We start from the raw sequence: 25,203 nt of genomic DNA on the forward strand, positions 1-25,203 counted from the left end.
TACTGGGCAACCAAAACAATCTTTGTGAAAGGCATTGCGGTTTTACTTTCCAGCAGGGGTGTTCATTTCCAAATGTACCTTGATATAGATAGATGCATTTCTGATAATTCTTTCTTGATCTTGTAAATCTAGCAAAGCTAGACAGATCAAGATCTTACTTTAATCAATATATGTCTTGATACATTTATCAGGGCCAATAATTTCTTAATATTAAGCATCCCTAAAATGTGACCTCTGTCAAAATCTTACACCTACAACTGAGGAAAGAAAGAAGCATTGTGGCTTCTTGAAATGTTATGGGAGACAAATTATATTGGAGTGAATGGAGGAAGCCTATAACAGAAAAATAGAGCCTGTTCTTACAGATGATGTCAAATTCACTTGGCCTTGTTTCTCATTAGTGCAACCAAGACTATGGCCTGTGCTGGATATAAGTAAATTTATCAGCAGTGAAAAATAGCCCTATCACAGAATTTAAAATTAATATTTTAAATTGACAAGGGTTAAAAGAAAGACCATTAGAGCTGAATAAGTATTTGAGAATGTTAGTCCATAGCTCAGTACACCTCCCAGAAAAATCAGTGCCCAAAATTGTTGAAAAAATATTCTTCTTTTTGCCCCCATTTGTTTTTCATGGGGGCAAAAAGATGTTTTTAATAATCTTTTTGCTTTCTCAATAATTTTAATCTCAAATGTTTTTTTAATAATCCTTTTAGAAGATTTTATACTATCTCAGGGATGATATTCCTTGGTGCTCAAAAAGCTGCCCTGTTAAATACTGGGAAGGCTGAAGGCATCACTTAATCCCTTCACCCAATGTGTTTACATCTGGGGAGAGGCAGTGGAAGCTATCCCAGATTGTCCTGCCAGTGTGCACAGTCCATGCTGTGGAGAGACAGAGCAGCTCCAGAACTGCACACCAGCTGAATTGCTCAGATTCTCTAAGAGTGCAGCTCGTATAATGCTAGCAACCCCATATCATTGTTTTCACAATTTGTTTTATAAAATATGCAAACCACCAAAGCTGAGCAATGTGGGAGCCTAGCACTGGATGGTTTTTTTCCTTGTGCTACATCGCAAGCAGGGCAACAGCCAGTGTAGCTCTGATACTAATGGTCTTAAGGTTATTTCTACCAATTAAAGATGTGACTCAGTGTGTTCAGCTATGTCTTGACCATGCAGTTCAAAATCTCTTTTATTTATCTGCCCACTTTGTCTGGTTTTGAGTCCCTCACTTTAGTGCATTGCTTCATATCTTCTGCTCCACTGTAAACTTAGAATAAAGTATTTGGGGTGAGCTGATCAGCACCCAAAAAATCATAGTTATATCCTACTGAAGGTGGGCTAGGCTCTGTTTGAAAAGTTGCATCTAGGAAATTCAAACAGTTGAGAAAAAAAATATGAAAGCTGCCTTCTGATGAACATCCTACCAGGAGAGCAACTGGAAGGAACACAAGAAGGTTTTCTCTGGCCCTTTGTTTTTATAGCTCTTATGTTCTTGGCTCTGAATGTGCAAAGGGAAATAATAGTATAGGAAAGAAACTTCTGTGCATGCTAGGAGGCCACACTTGTATGTAGGGAGACTGCATGGTTTCAGTTTGGTATGTGTTCCTTGTATGAAGAACTGGTTTCAGTTCAGGTAAGATTCTTTTTGAAGTTTTGTTGGTTTTCTCAGTTCAGTTCATCCAATCATAAAAGTGCATTTCAGAATTACCTTTATGCAACTGCTACAGCAGGAATCAACTTTCACTTGGTGCATGGTGAACGTACTGAGCTGCTTCTTCAGCCTAGTACCCAACATTTAAAACTGAGCATTGTGAACCTGGATGGACAGCAATATCCTCACTCATGTGTAAAGCTCAACGTGTGCAGTAGCACAAATAAACAAAATAAGCTCACTCAACAGGGGAAGTGTGAGTCAACAAAACAAACCAAGGCACTACGCTGAAACAGAACCAAAGTGTGCCTTGCCTGTTGCATTCCAAAGCCAGTTTTTCCAGGTTCTCAGAGTACTGGAGAATAATGGAACTCACGGTGCCTTTCTGGCTTCTATTTATTTTAAAAGACCAGAGAGTAATTAATTACCTTTTTTTCAATTAGGTTGACAATACCTTAAAAGAAGCCATGACATTACACGTGGAATATCTGCATCTATTTTCAGATGGATAACCATGCTGTTTAATACCTAAAAACTGAAGCTCTTTGGTTATGTTCATGCTCCATAGATGTGGCTTCTTCCATGCAGTTAAAAGTAGATGTTTTCACTGCTTTTAATTGGCATCTTTCTGTTTGTTCTGTACTTTCCTAATCTACTCTCCTAAGTGGTATGTCAGCCACATGGAACTCTTTAGTAGGTATTTGCAGGTTGTATTCTTTTAAGGGATGCTCTTCCATATGACCATAAAGTCATACAAGTAAAAAATACAGTAAATACTTTTTTTTAAGTATCATTTTACTCAAATTAATATATATTTTTACTCAATGTATTTTTGCAATATTTGCTTAAGTGTAGTACAGTGTTCTACACGCAGATGCATACACAGGTACATGATCTTTATCCTTGACCTTCAGATTTCTGTTTTTATATCACCGTTAAACACCAATTTGTTACTAATGCATACTTTGCAATTAAAAATTTATTGCTTTAAAAGCAAAGGCAGTTTCCTGCCTAGTCCTTAATGAATCTTTATTTAAGACACTTAAATATTTATAGTGACTTACTTCTTTTTTTCATTATAAACACTGCAGTGCTTCAAAGAACTTTTATGGTTTTGAAGAGTTTTCACTATAACTGCAATGGCTACTCATAAAAAAAAAAATTCAGCACCTGTCTCAGTCCATAGACTGTGACGTTATTGTAGATGTAGGCACAAAGATGTGAGGTTTAATGGTGGCAGATTGGTACAGAAAGGGTCAGGTTTCCCTTATGCCTCATTCTCCCTCAGAGAAAAGTTGAACAAAGAGCAGGTAAACTATCACTGTGTCTGCTAGACATAAGCAAGGTCCAGCTAACTTCAGTGCATGCCAACTGCACAGCTAAGGGAGAAAAGAAATACTGGATCTATTGCTTAACCTTCTGCTGCATCAGCATTCATCGTGCCAGAGCAGCACCCTGCTCTCCCAAAGGACAGCAGCAGGGAGTGGCAGGGGGTGTTTTGCCACACTAAGGCATGGTGTTTCCTAGCTCCTGTGCTTAATGAAAGCTACTGTCCAGTATCTGCACAGAGGGTTGGGTTGTGCTTCCACCCTCAGCCTACCAGCTGACTGTGCTGCAGACCACTTGGCCCAATCCCCAGGACAATATTTTAGGCTATCTCAAATTTGCTGAACCCCTGCTTATCTTGCAGATTTTCCCAGGAGTGCCTGGACCTGAAATCATTGACTGAGCCCTATTCAGTATGCAACTTTTCAATTCCCCCAACTATTTAGTGCTTTTGGTAATGATGTTGCTGTAGGTGGAATAGATTCCACTTCCTTATTTTACAGACAAACCTACCCTGGAGCTGGATGGGAGAACTGGCCAGCATTAATTCCACAGCACACTTTCTCTGACCTTCTTTCAGTCTGTAGAGCCATTTTTTCTCTATCAGCTTTTCTTTTTCTTTTCTGTTTCCTCTTAAGAGAAGAAGGGAAAGCCCAATTTATAAGAGGAATCCTATTTTCATACACTAAAACAAAACAGCTTTGCTGTTGAAAAGCAAGATAGACGTGAGAGGGGAGTAGTTTAGGCTCATAGTCAGGGATTTGCAGACTGAGTGGGATTCTGCAGGAGGTCACACTTAGTGATCAAAGAGGACCCATAAGAAGGTCTTAAGCAATGGAAACAGCCATGCCTTTCATTCTGGCACAAGGAAGGGTAAGGTGGACTTCTGTGTGCAAGTTAAATTAGAGAAACATCACTGTGCTTCTGCATGGTCAAATTGCCTTAAACAATGGGATCACCACAGTGTTCTGGAAACACAGCAGGTAAAATTGCAAAGCAGATATGAGAAAACTGAAATTGAATTGCAGTACAAGGAAATGACCTGCTGCTATAAACTGTACCCTTACAGATTTGCTTGCTGATTGCAACATGCTTTTTATTATGTGTATAAGCTGTAGATTGATCAAGATTATTTGTTTCCATTTATATCTTGTTGGAAAGCAATGGGAGTTCACTGTTTGAATGAGACAGATTACTGCCAATCATTCTCATATGTGAAATGAGGAATCTGAATAAGCATTATTCTTGTTACTTTCAGCTGAGTTATTTAACTGAAACCATAGCTTAAAAAGTGGGATTTTTCACACTGTTTAACTGGAATTATTTAATGTAGCCAGAGATCAATACTGATGCTTGAAAGGATGAAATATCATTTTAAGTATTGCAGTGCTGAGTAAGAATAACATAACAATATAATTGGTGATGTGTGGTATGCATCAGGAATGTCAGATGACCATATTAAGTGAAATCTTCCTCATCTTAATCGTGTGAATTATTTCAAGGATGTCACTGGATGAGATTCTTCTATAAAGCAAGACCATTTTAATATATAAATGAAATGGGATTGTGCCCACAGATTCTTTTAACAAGGTATTCATTTATTCTAGTCCTGCAATAAAAACAGCTGATTAGATTGATACTGTGTTAACAGTTTTTTCTTCCTATATCTCCTGCACAGTGTGTTCTCTGTGCAAATTGCAAGTTGTTACGATTGTCCTGTTTTGCTTTGCTGGAGAGTGGTACTTTAATGAGTGTTACTTTTGTGATGCTAGCAGTAACTTTCAGCAATTCACAGTGGGACTTTTATTTTCTGTTGTCTTCTGATAGCATCACCATTTCATTAGCCTTAGCTTATTCCAGAGGCAGAGCAATTTATCAGATAATGAAGGTTGGGTAAGCCTTACCTATGTGACATGTGTCAAGTTCTGTCATTTCTCTGCCCTCACCTGTTGGATGTGCCATCAGTCTGCAGTGAGGCTGCTTGCACAGCACCTAGGACAGCTGACATAAATTTTACTTCCAGTTCTACCCCTTTCATTGAGAGACCTGAGGCAGTGGCACAGCCTCTTTGTGCTTGCACAATACTGCATCTCAAATAGTAAAGGAATTTGATACCTACTGTGGAGAAGAATGATCACTCTGGAAGTCTTTAATATTCCCACTGAGAAGTAAGGCTCAATAAGCATGCCAAATTGAGATGGTGCATGAACTAGACAGTCTCTCAGAGATTTCCTGTTCTTAACCATTACTGATCAGTGTCTACTGCATAGAGAAGAGGCTATCTCCTAGAGAGTGTGGCAGGGAAACAACCTTTGTTCTTTGCTATCTGCACAGTTTTCCCTAAGTGTCAGTCTAAGCTTGTCAAACAAGGATACCGTACTGGCCACCGCACTCTTTTTTGTCCATCCCTCCCAAGACAATGCTTACTCACACACATCTTTGTGTTGCATGTGTCCTTATGAAACTAAGCTGAGGCAATTAGGAAACGTTATTCATTTAAGTATCGCTTCTTGACACACCATGGAAATCTTCAATAAAAAAACAGCTTGCTGCTGGATAAGGTAGCACAGTGTCTGCTGCCTCTAGAAGAGGAGCACATCAGAAGTAGGTTTTTTCTCTAGCACAGCAGCCACAAGAAATCTCAGAGCATTATGGACAGTGGGGACCAACAGAGCAATCAGTATCGAATTAGGGAGGGGACAGCTGGGAGGACTTGAAATCTTTTGCACTCTTGTCATAGATACTGTGATATTGCCTCTCTCTCTAAATGAAATAACAATAGGGAAGCCTCAGGGCAGATTTTCTGCTTCCCCTCTCTTGGGGAGTATGCCTTATTTTGCTCAGCATATTAGAGGTGGCAGATCCATTGTAATGCAATGTCAAAGGCCTTTGGGATCTAAAAAATGTTGTGTGTGTGGTATTGGAAGGGCAAAGAAAAAGCATTGACCCTACCAGACGTGATCTTTTCAGGTAGTATGTATGCACTTTGGTTGACCAAGCTTAAAGAAAATGAAATCATTCCAGATGATTGTCCAAACTTAGAGCAAATATAATTATTTTAATTGATTGCATAGCTCCATAGCTTTTAATCAAAATTCCTTGAGGAATATGGCAACCTTTCCATTACAGATTATATGATGGTCCAATAAACTTGTTTTCTTAAAGTCTGATTAACTTCTGGTTTAACATGTGACAAAAATGTTTGTTAGATCCAAACAGCTATTTGAGAAATGCTCACCTGTGTGAGGAAGTACTTTGCCATGCTGATTGTTTTGTACTCACAACAAATCAAACAAACAACAAATCCAGGTGCAAACTAGCATGGTAAATTTTTTCTGTTTGTTACTCAGTTATTTTTTACTTGCCTATACCTTGCAGAAAGTTGTTTTCACCTGTTCAACAAGAAGAAACATTCTGCTTAGTCTGAGGTGGCCATTCATGAGCAGTATCATTCTTCCTCCAACATAAGGCAATAAGGCAAAAGTAGAAACAATTGTTAACAATGCATGGCCAATAGAAAACAGCTGACAAACCACCCACATGCTAAAAGTGCCTTGTCCAAACAATTCAATGCATAATTAACAAATGTGTCTGCAGAAATCTGCCCATTAACAATGTCCAAGTGGAAAATAGGGCTGGATCATGCATTTTCAGACTGTAGGATGTAGTAGGAGAGTAGGGCTGCATCCTTGTGCTCCTAGAGAACAGAATCATTCTTTGTCTATATAAGGGTTCTCAGAGCAGTTCAGTTTAAGTTAACTGAAGGTATGGAATTAGTGAGTATAACGGAGGTGCAAAAAACCCAGTCTGGACATGTTCACTGAAAACAAAGTTGCATAAATATGTTGCCTGCTCCATTGGGTTGATCTTGGCCAGTGGCTAGGCACCCATCTAGCTGCTCTCTCAATCCCTCTCCTCAGAAGAGGAACTCAAAAATCTCATGACTCAGAATGAATTAGATCATTTACCAATTACTGTCACAGAGAAAATAAACTCAGCTCGGGGACTTGAGTCCCTTGCACTAGACCAACACAATCCTGCTAGTTGAAACACCAATCAACCTGAGCTGTGACCTTTTAGAGTGGACAGGTGTTGGAGTAAGTACATGCCTGCATAGAAAAGTCTTTTTGCTTGAGCAGAATAACAATTTCATGTTAATTGAGGTAAATTTTGAAAGAACTTATGCAGGCACACTGATTTGTATGTAAACCTCATTTGTTTCCCATCAGTTTTGAACAGCTACTATTTCTCAGTATAGAATATAAATTTTAAGAGCATTGACTGTTCCAATGCAGGTAGTTAGAAGCAGCTTTTTCTGCAATATCTCTTGAGTCTGGTTTCTCTTTTTTTGGGCAAGGCTCTTAGGAACTGTTCTAGCTGGTGTGCAAGAAAAGTTTTGAGGGCAGAAAATTCTGAGTTTCACTGGTACCTTTGTATAACTTCACAGTCTAGGATAATTAAAATAAACAAAAGGTTTTATTTTCAGAGTTCTTTACAAGACCATCTATATTTTAGGAAATAAAAAATTAATACAATGATAATTGTAATAATCCTCTGTACAGATCTGATAACCTTTTTGTGTTTTGGAATTTTGCATAAATTAGCTACTAAAAATATCTTCATTAGGTCAGATGGGTCTGTGTCCTAAACCAGTGTCCCACCTAAAACAGCCAAAATACCAAGTCAGCTTAGCCTAGCATGACATATTCAGCTTTCAGGATATTTAACACTCCAAGAAGCCATGCAAACATTTTCTGTCCTGAACAGACATTGAGTAACCGCTATGAAAGTACTGGAAGAAAATTCTCCTCAGGTTTTCTGGTTCACTCCCCAGTGACTGGGGTCACACCAAGCTATGCCCCATCCCTCCACCCACATCCTGGTTTTCAATGAAATAACATGGGTAAGTAACAGAAGGGAACAGTGATAGCAGCCAAGGTTAGTGATCTGGGCAACCAAGAGTTGTAGGGCCAGACATACCCTACAGCTTAGGGTATGCCAACTACACAATAGAGATCTAGTCTGCCAAAATCAGTCAGAACATTTCCACCAAAGTCCTCTAAAAGTGTTTCCTAACCATGGCCTTTTATCTGATCAGAAGCATCAGCCATCCCATGGTGGAAGTCACAAGCCGTTCACTTGTAGCACAAGTGTCCCAGAGAGAAGTCTTTAATAGATCTTCATCAGATGAACAGAAGATGGACACAGAGTTCAAGCAACCTTGCTTAGTCACTAAAATAATAGTATTTTATCACCACAATAAAGTGACAACTCCATATATCCTATATCTATCTGTGTGTCTGGGAAAATCTCTATGCCTCCCTTTATGAGACACATGAAACAGTTAAGATGAAGACCACTAACTACACCGGAATGGTATTACCATTTTCTTCTTTTTTGAGGGAAGAAAATTCAGTATCATCTCTTTTTTTCATAAAATGAGAGTTTTCTTTACCAATCCCTTTAGTCTTCAGTAGCAGTTGGATGCTTGGATGCCAGACTTGAGGATCCTCAGAAAATCCTAGCCTAAAGCCTGCCTGCCTGAGTAGGCTGCACTATTTGAACTTAAAATGGTCCATAAGCCCCTCTCTAGATATGTTTATAGAAATATAAAATCACATATTTGCACTAATGCTCTCTAACATCTGCCTGTTGCAAGAGATGACTAAGAACTCAGAAAAAAAGCAAAATTAATGACAAGAATTGCAACAGCTGTATTTAAACCAGACCAAAGGACAACCTCCCTTGGTAACACCCTACAGCACTCTGTAAAGCTTCTTAACCTGAAAGTTTATAGCATGCAGCTTTGGGTAAAACACGGACTAGTACTGGTCAATGTTTCTTTCACCATTACAGTGGCTTGCTTTTTGAAGCCCACACATGTTTGGAGCTTCCCACCACATCCTGTGACAATGAGTTCCCACCCTTTAATTATGATCCTTGTGGAAAGCATCCTCTCTTGGATTTCATATTTTAAACTTACTAACTACTAATTTTATTGTGACTGCTTCCTTTGCTATGAAATAAAGTGAAAACCATTCTTTATTCACTTTCTCAGTTCTCTTCATTATTGTCCTGGGGCTCTGTCACAATCCTTTTCCTCATTTGTCCCTCTTCCATATGAAAATCCTAAAGCCTTTCTTTTTTCTTTCCTAGTACAGAAACCATTAAATACCTTTGATCATCCTGTCACCATTTTCTTTATCCTCCTATTGCTATCCTGTCATTTTTGAGATGAGATGACTGGAACTGTATTCAATATTCAACATACTAGGTGGGCAATGGATTTCTTTGGCAGCATTATCGTATTTCTACTTCTTCTGTTTTCTGATCTATTCCTAGTATTTCCTAATATACTGCTTTATTTTTTTTTGACAGTTGATGAGGATTTAGGTGACATTTTCATAAGGCTGTCTCCAAGCTCTCTTTCCCAACTAGTAGTTAATTTCACTGTGTGTTTATAGATTTCCCAGGGTACAGGTAGGACAGCTTAGTCATTTAGCCTTGAAAACACAACTAAATTACAAGTGTTGGGCTGTAAATGGGAGATTGTTGATAGAATTTTGTACTTGATCAGTTCTGCTGGCTACTTTTATTCTTCTAGGTTTTGTTATACCAGAGGTTTCTCTCATGTATGTGAGGCAGTGTAAATGTTTGCCATGGATCTCACAATTTCAGTGGGCTGTTGATTATTTTAACAGAACATTAATTCTAACAGAAAACTCATTCAGGAAAGCGTTCATTCCATGACTTTTAGAGAGGGTTTTGCTGATTTTGCCGCTGTAAGGCATATCCTGAGCAAAAGCAAGGGAATCCAAACAAATGCATAATCCTCTGCAGTATTGACTCGATGGAGATTTTATCCCACACCCTTCAATATCAGGTAGAGATGCATAGCATTTCAATCTTTTTCATAGCTGAAATGTGCTATCAGTATCATAATGATTGCTAAAATGGAGTTCTGGAGCCTAATGAAATCTGAAATTAAATAAATCACTTTAGGACTGTAAAAACCTAACTGTGAAAGAACTTTAAATAGTTGTTTCTAAAAGAGTGCTGACAGAATAAATACATTGCTGCAAGTTGATCAGTCTCATCTCTGACTTTAAAAAAATTGCTATGTTATATTTCAATTATTGTTGTCAAAAATTCCTTAATGGGCCAAAGACACCTCAGTATCATATCACAAGTAGACATCTTTTTAAAATGAGGTTTTCAACTGTCTCCTTTCATGGAGTAGTAGTCATTAGACTTTGTCCTTGTAACTATAAGCTTTTATTTTCAAATTTGTGACTGCACTACAGTACAGAAGGTAGAGATCTATGAAGTTTTCCTGTTACTGAAATTTTCTCTGAGCAACATTTCTGCTCCTTACTAATTCTGTTTATTCCTATGTGTTATAGGCAGAGTTTCATTAGTATGGATTTTATATCTCCATTCCAGTCTAAGTCCTGGAGATCTTAGAAAGATTAACAGTGGAAACATTATTTCATAGCTGTGGTGGGCTGACTTTGGCCAGCAGCCAGGCACCCATCCATCTAGTCTCTCACTTCCTCCTGAAAAATACAATAGAAAATCCTACAGATTGGAATATAGACAAGAAGATAATTCTTGATTACCATAATAGGGGGAAAAAAAAGCCCGATTGCCATAATATGTGGCATTCAAATTCTCTGAAAAAATTCTTTCACCCAAGATTGTTCTCCCGGGAAGCTGAGAAGCCTCAGAGAAAAGAAAAACAATTCTTATCTCATTTGCCTCTCCTGTGTTTTGCTCATGTGGAATGTGTTTGGAGCTTGTTTACCCAAAGGTGATTGCATGATTGGATTCTGGTGTGAGTTATTTTGACTCATTGGCCAAGTGGGGCCAAGCTGTGTTGGGACTCTGGAAGAGTCATGAGCTTTCATTATTATCTTTTTAGCATTCAGTAAGTATCCTTTCTGTATTCTTTAGTATAGCATAGTATTCTTTAATATAATAAAGTATAATAAAGTAATAAATTAGCCTCCTGAGAACATGGAGTCAGATGCATCATTCCTGTCTTCATCGGGGCATTCCCTGCAAATATAATAATAATAGGCAAAAAAAATCCCCAGAGATGACTTTGGGAAGACAAATTTAATTTTTTGCCAATTAAAAATAGCATAGGAAAGTGAGAAACAAAGACAACACTAAATCCACTTTCCCTCTAACATTCTTTTTCATAGGGTCAACTCCACTCCCTAATTCCCAACTCCCATAACTCCTTCCACCACAGCCTGCATAGATGGAAGCACTCATCCCAGTCTTTCAGTTTCATTTTGATTTTGAGAGCTATGAGGGCTTCTTGATACAATCAACTCCCCTGTCTGTTAAAGACAATTGGAAATTACAAAGCTAGACTTTAATGTAGAGTAGTGTTTCAGTACAAAGGGATAGTCTCAGCTACTAGACCACAAATTAGGAGGCCAAATATATTAGCTAGTCCAAAAGATAGCAAATGAACTTGTAGTTGTTTTTTTGAAAGACATTTAGGAACTTGATTTTCTGGGCTTGTTTTGGTAAGTCATTTACTCCAGCATATTGGTTTTTTAAACAATGAAAGGGTCAGACTTCTTTCATTTTCACTGCTCTCTCTCAACTGTAAGAGTTTGTAAATGTAGGTATGCAAGATAATAAATTATATAATTGTTCTTCTCATTGTTCTGACTCCCTAGGCACTCCAGGAAGTTTGATCTGAGCAGTTAAACATCTGCAAGCCCATGAAATCCCTACAAATCCAGCAGGGAAATAAAAACATATTTTATGAATTAATAACCTCATAAAATGGGAAAGCAATCAATGTTGGACAAGTTTTGGTTTAGTATGTGATGGGTGACAAAATTACTAAATCCTTGATCATTTTCCTTTCCAGAGCATACTCAACAGTTTTAGATATCTTGGGACTGCAAAAGCTGACCACCGACAGCAGGTTTTTAAATATCACTGCTCTTCTGACAAGTAAGTTCTCCATTCCAGATTTTTTTTCCTCTCTAATATTCCTGACTTGTATTTTATTCTTGTATTTATTATATGGACTATTACATTAATTTTCTGAGCCAAGTAAACATGAGTGCAAATTGAATAGTATGGAACTGCTCTTAAATTTCCCAGCTAGAATGAAACCTATCAATATTACAGATAGAGATGAGATAAAGCACTGACTCACCTATTTATCCCAACTTGAAGGGCCAATGCACCTCTGGTGACATCTCTGGATGTTTTGGGAAACCCTTTTCTCTAAAATATTTTTAGAATGGAAAAATTAAATCATTAAATATTTGTATGTTTTTGCTGGACTTAGGGAAAGGAAGCTAGAAGAATTTGGAAACTTCTGGAAATAATAGTGTCTGAGGATACACTCTTCATTTAGAGGAAAGAGTGTTAGAAGAACTGGAAAGGATTGAGAAAGGTGGAGAGGAAAAAGGTTTACATTGGAATGAGGAGGAAGAGGTTCCTTACTAAGAGGAATAGAAAAGAAAGTTCCTTTCTGTTCAGCTCTTGTTGAGGGAGAGCTTCAGAACGTATTAAAATTTTAGTTTTCCTGTGCATAAAGTTTAACTTCCATGAGACTGAATTTTAAAACAGAAAGTTATTCTAAACAATGAAGTTCATTTATCCTAACTTCTTAAGTGAGCTATCTTATATATCCAGAGGCTGCTGCTCCAAAAATGTCAATGGCAATTCTTACAGCACTACTAAATTTCATCTTTCTTTCTATTTTCATAAAATTACTGTAAATACTATGTTATTTGCTACATCTTGGAATATATTTCACTTATTTCACTTCTGTGTATCCAGTAGATTTTATGAAATGCAGTTCTTGGTTACAGGTTGGTTGAGTTTTGACAATCATGTTTTATTATTCTGTGGATGATTGGTATTGAAATTTTAGGACTTTCTTTCTTTATTGCCACTGCATATTTCTGAGATAAAGAAGTGAATACATTGAATTTAGTTCATACAGCATCAAATATTTCATGACCTTGTATATCATAATTAAGCATGTTTAGCTACAGCAGTCTTCAAAACAAAAGTCTTCTGATGTAGTACTTCTTATAAATGAAGAAAAAAGTGATATAAAGAATATGCACAATTTAATAACTGCCCATGGGAATAAAAATCTTTGGCTTTATATTTATAAAACAGCTTCCTTCTTTCTTATTGCTTGTTTGGTTGCTTTTCAGTCATTTTAGCTATAAGCACACAGCCCAAGTTTTGAGTCTAATTTGGGGTCTTAAAGGATCCCAGGGTCATGGCTTCTATTTCTCTCTTCCCAGGAAACAGAAGTACTGAATATGTCACTTGTCACTAAGTGATCCATCCACCTGTCTGCACCTCTGTGTGGTTCACTTTCCTATTTGGGACAGAACACACCAGAGATGTGGACAACAATACAAGCTGCCATACCTACTTTAGTGACCACTCAGCTGTATTTTGCTAAGAGGACAGACAGCCTAGAGCCAGCAGCTTCCATTCTTCTTGGGTTTGTCAGTGAGGCGCAGTTTTGAAGCTCTGTCCTGTTTACCCTGAAAAGCAGACCGTAAGGAAAATGAGGCTGTTTGGCACAATGAATCCAAGCTTAATAATTGAATTACTGAATCTCTGTGGCATTAAGCATGTCAGGACTGTGCACGAAACTGATTTATCGGTTCATCAACCCAGGAAATAAATAATAAACTGTGAGTCAGTCTGAATGGAGAAAATGGAGGGTTTAATTTTGAGATGAAACAGAGGGGCAAGTTCTAAGGAAGAGGCTCCATTTCTGCTTAGACAAATTACCTTGTTTTCATTAACAGCATTGTGTTTTGAGGCAAATGCTACAAAAGCAAAGGAGAAGGACAGGCCTATGGGTGAAGCAGTGGTGGTGGTATCTCTTTTTATTTTGTAGTATGACATTGTAATAGTCACAGGGTAAATCCCCTCTTCTACTAAATAATATTGGAACACAAATCCCTCACCTCTGATCACAGTTTCTATCAGCTTCCTTGGTTCTACAGTATGACCAGCAAAGTATTTATTAGAGTTTACTTCAAACTATTCAGTGTTCTCATAAAACATTATCCCTACACAATACGAATGGAGCACTTGCTAAATGACAGTACCATAGAAAATACTGGGCAAGAGGAGTCATAATTGAGGGAGAGTTTTTGCTGAAGATTTCAGCAAGGTTCACAATTAGATGTCTTCGGTATTTTGTGGACAACCTGGAAGCTGACAGAATTTCCTTGTCAATGAAATTTGCAAATGATACCAACAATCCGGACCACTTGCTCCATCAAGCACCTGGGTTGCTTGGTAACCTCAGCCCATCCATGCATAGCAACATACTGAATTTAGGGCTGAAGAGTTTCTCTCTTCATCGAGAGAAAGAGGAATTGTGTTCTAAGGGATCCTAATCTTTGAGGGAAATATATCAGCAATCACAGCAGATAAGCAAGTTCACTGTAAAAATTGATAACATAGAGCAGGGGTTGTTGTTTTGGTTGTAAGTCTGACTTTGGTGAGACTGATACCAGAAGGCTGTGTTTTGGTGCTTCTGCTTTAAGAAAGGGTGCTGTAAAAAACATAGAGGGTCAGAAGAAATTATCACTCCATCTTTCTTCTGTGCATTTACTTTGTAATTAGTTTTCTGGAAAAGGGTTTGTTCCCCTCAGTTGGTGTTATTAAAGTATTCTGGCTTTCTGCCAAAGTGTAGCAATAAATAAAATGGTGGTTGACCTCACTAGTTTGATAATCTAAACTGGGAAGAACAGTATTACCACAAAAAAAAAAAAAAAAAAGAGTGCGTAGCCTCCTTTTACATCATCTTCTCCCTGGTTACTGTATTGTTGACTGGCAGTATAATTCCTGTAGTCAAAATACTGATGGGAGAAAAACCTTTGATCACTATAATCACTCCTGTTCCACTGCTGTGAGTATACCATAGGACAGATCAGTTTGACAGATACTTGTTTACATTAGGTACTTATATTAGTAAAACTGGAACATATATTGTTGCATTTAGGGAATTACATAGAAGTTCCTGATACATTTATTCAGATTCTTGATATTTGCTTTTTGTTTTCTTAGAAACCAATGAATGACATTTCATATTTTATGTTTATTTATTTATTACATATATTAAGGTGATTTATTTGTCAAATTAGCCATTCTTTGTACTGAGTAAACAGATCAGTGTGTTTTTTTCTGTGCCCTGAAAGTTTTTAGAATTAGCAAATTTCAGTCTCTGCCATGGAGCTTTTCCCTTCAGTAGAAAGTAAGATTTTCTGCCTTTATCAGCTCTCAAGAGATAACTGTGCATGAACTAGATATTGCATAAAGCTAACCTGAATAAAGTGAAGAAAATACCTCCTTTGAACATGCAGGCAAAGCTACAGATATCAAACTTGGACTAAGCACTTCTGTCAGAGGCTGTTTTCTCTAGTCTCTTAAACTCTCCCAGTTCAGTGGTTTGATGGTCAGCAAATATTTACCAACAGACACATAATACTTGAGTATTGCATGTTATTTAATGTAAATCCAAGTTTGGAACCACATTGGTAAAAATTCGTTTTTAATTTTAAATTATCTAGTTTGAAATGAAAGGATAATTTAAAATAAAAATATATATTTAAATTGAAAAATTGCACCTATTTAAAAAAAATGCAAACAGCAGTTTCAGCAAAATCCATTCTTGTATTAAAAAATTATGCATGACTTCCTTTGCAGGCTGCCTGCAGTACAATAGAAAATGAAGCAAGCAGCTCTACTTTGTATGGCTATTTGGAAACCCTTGAGCTGTTAAAGAAGTGAAATAGTGGCTTGCCTAAGGCAACAACTGTGTTAAACTTCGATGTTGATTTGTTTATTTAACAAGCATAACAAAAAGGCAAAATACTAAATGAAATATCTTAGTGAAAATAAACAGAATTATTGTCATAAAGAAAACTAATATTATTTCTTATTTAGGGAATTTCAGAACTAGATGAAATGGACACTGAGATGTAAAGGGAACATATATTTTTTGTTTCAGCTTTTAAAGATAGCATCCAGGCAAATATATTTGAGTTCTCTTATTAGTTATACAATATGAAAAAAAAAGAAGCTAAATGTGTATTTGATCTTTGATTTCTTCCTAGAAATGCACCTTGAGTCTTAGGCACTACTGCAGCTCCCTAATGTAAAATTCTGTTCCAATGAGTGTAATGGATTTACTTTCAGATAGTTTTTCTCAGATTGCTAGCAGAATTTCTGCAGTAGAAGCCAAATGGTACCGAATTCTTTGCTGCAGAAAAAGGCACAGGAAAATTCACATGAGTGTAGAAAGACTATAAATAAAAAACATTAGCCTCTGACCCAACAATTGTCCAGAAACAAGCACAATTATGTAGACAAATGGTGCTGATCACAATTCTCTTTCCCCACAGTGTGGCAATTGCCCAGCACAGAGCAACACTGAATAAATAGATGTGCTTTTGACACCAGCAGGATGGAATATGCCTGCCCACAGTGAGATAGAGCAGTCATTGACTTGGCTGACAGCTATAACAAATAAAGATCTTGGCTCAACAGGAGATGTTGAGCACCTATGACACTTGTCTTTGCTAATTCAGACTTTTGCAGTTGAATGCAAGAGTGAATATGAAGGGTCACAGTCACCTGGCTGGGGGTGGGGTGGGCAGCAGAGGGGCTGTCTGAATGAGGAAATCAGTTTTAGGGAGCCTCTAATCAGTCAAGAAATGCCTGTGGCACCAGACACAAAAAAAAAGCAAAAGTTCAGATTTCAAATTGTATTCTGTGCCCTCAAGATTTTGTTCTGGAGCAGGTTTGTCCTGCCTTTGCCACCTCATGCTGAACCCACAAGCAGCACCTTCCCTCCCTGCAGCAGTGGAAGCTTTTCACAGCCCTCCCTTCCTCCCCAGAAACGTGTTTGTGGCCCCAGGCCTGATGCTGATCCCTCAAGGGGACCCTTTGAGGCGACCCTTGTGTAATCCCGCCTTTGAGGGGGCACTCTGCAGGGTGCACGTGGCAACAGGAGGAGTTCAGTGGGCAGGCCCTGCTGGGATATTGGTGCCATAGTCTCTGCTCTCATCCTCATGGATTCTCATTTCTCAAAAATCCCTTGAACACAGGTCTGTCTAACTTCTGGCATCTGATGGATGGTCCTAATTCATGCCACCATCTCTCACTCTTCCAGCCAACACAGAGGAGGGGGGCAAGACCTTGAGGGATTCTGGTCCTTTCAAGGGCTGAGTGAGCCTTCCAACATGTCTAGTTTCTTCATGTGGTTGGCCAAAAGCAACTGTTCTCCAGAACTGGGAGCTCTGGATAAGTGCCTAAACATAGGCAGGATCACTGTGAACTTCAGTCCTCCTTGCTGTAAGTGAAGAGTGGCCTCAGCTGCTTACAGGGCACTGGAGGAGGATGCTGCTCTGCTCCTGCTGCTCTGCTGCTCTGTTTCTCTGTTCCTGCTCTCCAGTGGGCAGAGGCAGCTGAGCCTCCCCGGTCTGGGCTCTCCCAGACCTCCTTCCTTCCACCACTTCCCCTTTCACCACTTCCTTCCTTCCGCCATTTTCTTCTGCCACTTCCTTCGACACAAATCATGGATGGCCCAGCAGCAGCCCTTCCAGTGAGCACAGGAGTCTGGGCTGAAGGGCTCTGCAGGGCCAGCGTGCCTGTGCCAGCCCTTTGGCTGAAGAACGGCGCTGCAGCACTCGCGACATTAAAAATAGGAGAAATCGATGTCGCTGCAGCTGGGATCCCTGGGGCTACGGAGTGTGTCTGTGACACCCTGCCCACAGCAGCTCCTCCTGGGGCTCTGCCAAAGGGCTGCAAGTTCCTGACAGACCAAAGAATCTGGGGCAGAGAGGGGGTGTTTGGTGTCCTTTTAAGCAGGAGGGCCATTTTTGATATATGATTTCTCCATTCTGATAGGACAGGGCAGGTTCAGTCCAGCTTAAGAGCAGTTTGGCTAAATGCAGTCCTGTGTAGCTCAACATGCACAGTATTTTTATATTATAGTAGCAATAACCAGTTAAAAGACAACATTTATTAGGCTGATACAGACACATTATTTTCCTGTCTTGTCAGGGTAGAAATGAGCAAAAAGCCAGAAGTACAGTTCATTAGGAAAGAACTAAGCCATATAATTATCCTAAGAAAATTGTCTTTGTAATTTTTTTTCTTTCTCTCTCTCTCTTTTTTTTTTTCCTAATGTTCTTACTATTCACGAAGATTTATATATTGAATAGAAAGGAAAAAGAAAATATGTGAGTGTAATAGTATGAATTATTTTATGCTGCCGTATGGAGTTCAACTGGTTTAAAAAAAAAAAAAAAGAGAAGATTTTCATTTCAATGCTATTTGTTTTATAATAGAAACTTTCCTTTTCTTCATCCTCCTACTTCCAGAAGGGTCTTATTCAGTGTATTCAATCCTAGCTAAAAGGTCACTGTTGTCCTACAAGAGAGACTCCCTCCCTTTCCTGTCACTCCTGCATGCTGTGAATAGGGTTCTGTTTCTCTGAGGCTGAGATCTATCAATGGGAAGGTGCACTGGGAGCAGCTGAGTATTGCCCTCCCCTCCTGGAGGTCAAGTGTGCCACCCCTGGGTGCTGCAGAAATTGTGGGAGGAGAGGTATGGGCAGCCCCACCAGCCCTGCTGGCTCTGACCCTGCAGCACTCAGCATCCTGATAACCCTTCCACTGCACTGTGCCATTAATGTAAATTAATTCAGTCTCTTTGATAAATAGTTCCCTAGATACATAATCTTTACTTTATATTAAATTTCTTAGCCTAGGCATTTAACATTTGTATACACATTTTTCTTCATGTAATCCTGACTTTGACAAGGCATTGATGAAGTAACACATCTTGCAACTAAGCAGTGAAGTAGTAGCCCTTTGAAGCAGTCAAAGGGCTGCTCATTCCAACTGAATTCTGACATTTCTAATCACAGTAATTACACTTCATTTTAGTTTTGTCTTATGGTATTCAGTAGGAGTTCTTATTGAGTGAAACTCAAGTCTATATGAATAATGCTCTGGGCTGTTTTCTGTGATATTGGGAGAGGACATGCAGGAAGGCTGTTGCCATTCCAGCTTGTGCTGTGAAGAAATAAGAGACTAATTAACCAGTATGAAATGGAGACAGGGCTCTACTTGGTGATTTCATTGGTTTGCGAGCAGAGGCTGCACTGGATGGTTTGAGCCAGAGTAGAACAAAGAGCAGCAAGCCCAACACTAGAGGAGGATTTGAGCTCTAGGAGGAGCACACAGTCTCAGACCCCCTGGCAGTCACATTTATGAAGCAATGGCCTGTACTGCAAGAAATGGCTGTGAGGGCATAAAGGGACTTTTTTTCTGCTTGTATTTTCATACTTCCTAAATTAAACTGTGCCTGTGTGCCTTTACAAGAATCTTTCCCTCTCTCTCTTCACTTGCTTATAAAAACTCAGACCAGCTCCAAGATCTTGCTATTAATGGAAAACAGTAAGCATATTTGAAGAAAAGAAACAAGAAAGACTTATTACCTGCATGTAAGAGCTCAGAGGGAATAGGATATAAACAGCACAGGAGAAATCTTTAGAGAGTCTATCTGCTAGTGCTTGGCATGCTTTTGCTCAGTGTCTGCAAAAGGAGATTTGGGGCAAAGCTGAAAACACTCAAGAGGCAGAGCAGAGATTGCACATGTAACATCAGGGAGCTCCTGTCAAAATTAGAAGAGTTTCTGAGGAAAAAGGAATAAGAATAGATAAATACTGTTTTGCAAAACAGCTACATCAGTTTAATTGTAGCCTTTCAAAACACCTAACTTCAAAAAGACTAGGAGCCTCAGAGCTTTCATACTGACGATTTGAAAGTATGATAAGGTTGCCAACAATCTGTTAATTTTGGCTTAACTGTAGTCTTTTTTATCCTTAATTAGTGGTAATATTTCCCATGTATTGTCACAGAAAAGGACAGACTAGAGACTCCTAAAACGGGACTCTTGTAAGGCAGTGAGAGTGTACCTATCAAAATGACCAGAAAGGGACAAGATGAGTCCCCAGCAAATTAAGAATGTGTATTTACTATGCTTGTAATAATGATAGTATGTTTTACAACATTACATTTAAGCAATTGTTATTTCAGTCTTATGGAGCAAAGAGTGCAATCACTGAGATTTAAATAGTGGACTTAATTGACACTGCTTGAAGAATATTCACAGCCCTTCAATAGTTGGTATTATCTCTCCCCTTCTCCTACATGACTGTTTTAATTCAAACTAGCTCCCTGCTTTGTGCATAGAATCATTGATGAAAATATTTCTTTCTTCTGCAAATGATTAGCTAAATCATCCTTTTATTTACAAGCAATACTGTGTCCCTATGCCCTAAATCTTGCTAGTTGGAAGAGTGGGAGGGGAAGGAATTTAATTAAGTTAACTTTATTGACACACTGGAGCTGTTGTTTAATAGCATGGCTCCTTGGAGTGTAGTGCAGGTAAATTGAATGAATGCCACAGAATATCGCTTCCCTGCATTGCATATTTCAGACCTCTGCCAGGCAGTTTGGGATGAGCAGCCAATCAGGAAGAAGGTTTTCCCAGCCTTGCTGGTGCGGCTGGCATTTCCCGTTGTGCTCCGAACGAGGTGCCGAGTGTTCCCCATGCGTTCCCCTGAGTGTATTGAGAGGGATAACTCTGGGACTGTGTGATGTGCTCAGCTGCTGCATTTGGAAGGCAACTTCATGGATTGGCTCTTCAGCCATGTATCCAAAATGCCTTTTTATGAAGGAGGAAAACTAGCGTGTGAGTCTGAATGAAATGAAAGTGCTGTGAGTAAACTATTTAATATTAAAACCTCAATACACTCATTCTGCATGAATAATCAGACTCTAGAAGGATAAGATATATTTTCTGGAGCTGTGCTTTTCATTAAATACTTGGGAATAAAAAGAAAAATGGCAAAACTTCTTTGTTTAGAAGTTTTTTGATAAAACAAAAGCTGCAAAGGCTTCCACTGTGTATACAATTGTGCCTGGTACTATTTCAGTTACTGTTTCTGTTGTTAAAATCTTTGTCCTAATGTCTTATTGGTATATAAAATGAGTACAACTGCTCTTCTGCAACTGAGTGGAACACACACCCTTTTCTGCTCTGTTCTTCAACACTGCCCACTGAATGATAAAAGACAGTATCTCAGTCTGTTGCACCTGTACTTTCAATCAGTTCTTTTAAAAGTCAAGCCAGATACGTAATTCTGCAATGTAACAGCAACTTCCTACAACTTTTAACCCTTAAAGAGTTTAATTTTCCTTGATTAAAGCTGAGACCTAAACACCCAGTTTTACAGTTTTGCAAGAAGAATTAAATACAGCCACACAGCTAGTTTACGTTTCACTACGGAAAATAATAAGAGGTAGAACTTTAATTACAATTCATGCTTTTCTCATACTGATTCAATTCAATGTTTGAAAAGGTTTTTGTGTAATTTTTTATCTAGAAACAGTTTTTTTCTTTACATCAAATGCTGGTTTTAATTTTATATGATGGTGAGATGACAGAGCTGGGTTGTAGGGGAGGGGCACTGTTCTTTCTGGTGTGGACCAGAGCAGTTTAGAGACACAGGCAAGTTTCAAGCATGTAAGTCCTTCTTTAGATCAGACTTGTGCACCTTCTAACAATCACATTTAAAGAGTTGCACTGATTTTTGCCCCTATGGCAGGCTGATTATGAGACTGGCTGTCCTTTAGAATGTCATTTCTCATGGCGCACTGACACTTTTGGGGGTGGATGGCCCTTGGGGCAATCATTGTCAGTTCCTCTCCTGACCTTTATGCCCTAATATGCCACAGACATCCTCAGAAGTGCTGCCAGGTGCTTTTAATATAGAAACCCAAGCTGTGGTGCAGCCTAGTGAAACTCTAGGCACTCAGAATCTGGCCCTCTGCTCTGAGCTCTGGCCCATGATGTGAAGTCCAGAAGGTTAAACTGCTTTTAATTCAATGTTAGATTAACATGGCTTTTGACTGGCACTGTGTGTTTGTGTGTTTGCAGAAAATGATGCTGTCTTGCATGAGTAACCCTGAGCAATTTACTAGCTGATATTCTTCAGTGCTCTCTTACTTTACTTTCATTAATCGTGTGCTTTGGCAGCCATTGCTTGAAGTCCATATTCCATATTTGTGCAGAAAACTGCATTTTCTATGCTGATGATTGTGTCTGAAATAAAAATAATCTGAAAGCCTTATTGTATGTCTAATAGAATGAGAAGAAAACATATTTCCATTATGCCACCCTACAGTTCCTTCCAAGTGCAACAGAAAAATCACAGTGACTGTCATAAGTGACTGTTTTCCTGCATAAGAATGCATATTATACTTTTAGGTGAAGTTCTTTAAAGGTGTTAAAATACAAATACCTGATAAATGTCTTCATTTTAGTTTTACTTCATTACAGTTTATAGGACTATTAAATCAAGGTTTCTAATTCTATTTATTTAGTATGTTTAATTTTTAATTTATAATTATTTAAGGTATGTGCATATTAGTACTAATATAAATAAATATCTGCTAATTGATGGTTCTGGGTGGGGCACAGAACTCATGCTGAACACTGTTTTCTGTAGACTTCTCTGTGTGTATTTTTTGGTGGCAAAATTCAACTTAAGTACTTCCCACTCCTCCCCACAGCCTTCCACCTATCTCTGCCCCTTTCCTTCCCTTTGTGCTGGCATAGTTTTTTGTAGGACTGAATTGTGAACTGGGTTAGTAACCTTGGAAGGCTCCCCATCTCCTTTCTTTTTCTCAAGATCCTTTATAAGGCAGAGCAAAGTGCTTGTCTGGTTTGCACTGTAGCCTCCAAATCATTGCTCTCGTGCAATTGAACAAGCCTCCTGGGGAAGTGAGCTGGCTCAGTTCAGGCAGGCCAGGGAAAAGTGCCCATCAAACCATCACTGGATTTTAAGACATGCCATTTGCTTGATGCTTTAGCTGTTAACTCCACACAGACACACTTAAGTGATAGTAATGGTGTTTTTTCTGAACTAAATTTTTGCTGAAAACTTTTGCCAGTACAGAAACAACATTTAGGGTTAGATTTAGTTTTTGAAATTTGAAGGTTTTTATGAGTTTGGAGAATTTTAATGCCAAAGACGGGGAAAAGGCTTATGTCATGAAAAAAACAGTTTGGGTTTTTTTTCAAGTACAGTTTTTTTTCAGTTACAGTGTGTTACTTCTATCCCACTTCTATCAAATGGATAGAAGTAACACACTGTAACATTTTCCCCCCAGATACCAAAAGACGTTTTTCTTGTGGATGGTCTTCCCCACTCCTAAGGGACACTGAGGCAGAAATTTTTACAGCTGCAGAGGGATGGCATCTTCTATGCTCCAGCTGTTCTGCCTAAAGATGTTCCTGCTTTCCTGTGTCACAGCCACCCAGCAGCTGGCAGTGCTGCCCCTCTGGTTGTGCTAGTGGAGTGGCTTGCATAACTACTCCTTAGCCTGAAACCTGCCAACTCAGCCAAGCCAGTTCAGATCCACAGTTCACACTGCTTTAAATAATCTGGCTCGTTTTGCCTTGAGCATTTTAGAGAGTGTTCATGCAAACCCCTCTGTTGGCACAGCTGTGGGGCAGGGTGTGAAAAACAGGGAGAAGTAATGTTGTCAAACCACTGATAAATTTGCTATTCCCTAAGTCTGAATCACTTTAAACACAAGAGAAGGTGACAGAAGTGGCTGCAGATTGGTTGTGTCCAGCAGACTTGCATTCAGGCATGATGCTGAGCATGCAGCAATAAGTAAACCTTCTTAAGACTAGAGCTGGCTTATGCCTTCATTTTGAGGTTGGTTTTCTTTACTTCACATTAATTGATTGTTCATTTATTTGAGTAAGTAGAGATCAATGATGATGCGTCGAACTGCTGCTACTCAGGAGACAAAACTTTGATTTAGACCACAACATCATCTCAACCAGTTAGAAACATAAAAGTTGATTAGGAGGTGCTCTCAGCAGCTCATGAAGCTTAACCTGGCAGCAGACAGCTAATGCTCCATAATCCCAGCTATGGAAAGGCCGAAGGAGTTTGAAGAGTTCAGTTTGGTAATTTACTAGGAAATCCCTAATCATTACTCCAGAAGAAAAATTAAGTATATGGAGAAGATAACATGGCCTGGACACCCAGGAGGAACCCAGATGCTGAACAGGATTGATTAGTTTCATTGACCTCAGTCAGAATCCTGTTGTTGCAATATCTAAGTCGATTGTCTGCCTTATTGTGTATTACCACGGAAGGATGTCAGCACCAGTGTCACAACAAGAAGATCCATTCTCTGCTGCCAGGTGTATCATCAACAAAATTTCTGTTTAAATTCTCTACCAATAGATAACAATAACCTTTAGGAGTAGAATTAACAGGAGAAGCAGGAGAAGAAATGTAGTTTCTCAGCTTGGAAGTAATATATGACAATTAATTAAACCCACTGGGTTTTGATCTTAAATAAGAGAGGTTAAATAAAATCATTGAGAGGAACCTTGTTCCCTTGCATTGTAGCATTTCAAAAACCCTGCCCACAGGAGAGAGGAAAATATCACCAGAAGAAACCTTGTCATTAAAAAATCCAGGAAGTTTGAAGGTAGTACACTACACCTCTGCAGTACACTGGCAGTGGAGGTATTCTGATTCAAGAAACTTCTTCAAAAGCACATCCGTCAAGTCAAACATGGTATTTTAAAGACTTTTACTGAAGCACAAAAGGCTGGCAACAACCAATATCATAATTTTTGCCAGAGAATAGGAATTAAATAGCCATTTCAGTATTTTATTTTATGATCATCATTAACTGTCTTCTGCACCCAGGTTATTAGATATCCCTTAGCTGTCGTCTGCATCCACAGAATCACAGAATCAATTAGTTTGGAAAAGACCTCTGAGATCATTGAGTTCAATTCATGGCTGAACACTACCACCATGTCAACTAGGCCAAGGCACTGAGTTCTGCATCCAGTCTTTCCTTAAACACTTTCAGGGACACTGACTCCACCACCTCCCTGGGCAGTACATTCCAATCTTTAATACCCTCTTTGTGAATAAAAGGTTAATTGGACACAAAGAGAGCTGCTGGGTTGTTCTTAAAACCTGTCCCATTCCTTGGCCTTGAGGAGAGGCTGAGAGAAGGAGTTGGGGGAAGAAAATCATATTCAGATGGCCTAATTTCCATGTAAATTCCTGTGTCAGA

At 38.8% G+C, this 25,203-nt stretch overlaps 1 protein-coding gene across 5 annotated transcripts in view; it reads left to right on the forward strand.

Moving 5' to 3' along the window:
• The window catches only part of LOC132082512 (poly(rC)-binding protein 3-like), a 496,107-nt gene that overhangs the window by 313,290 nt on the left and 157,614 nt on the right, over window positions 1-25,203 (forward strand). For all 5 annotated transcript variants that reach the window (XM_059487243.1, XM_059486931.1, XM_059487391.1 and 2 more), the window contains one exon: window positions 11,877-11,962. The gene's annotated coding sequence lies outside the window, so the exon portion shown is untranslated. The remainder of the gene's footprint in view (window positions 1-11,876; window positions 11,963-25,203) is intronic.

This window comes from Ammospiza nelsoni, chromosome 1 (genome assembly GCF_027579445.1).
Source record: "Ammospiza nelsoni isolate bAmmNel1 chromosome 1, bAmmNel1.pri, whole genome shotgun sequence".
Lineage (NCBI taxonomy): Eukaryota > Metazoa > Chordata > Aves > Passeriformes > Passerellidae > Ammospiza > Ammospiza nelsoni.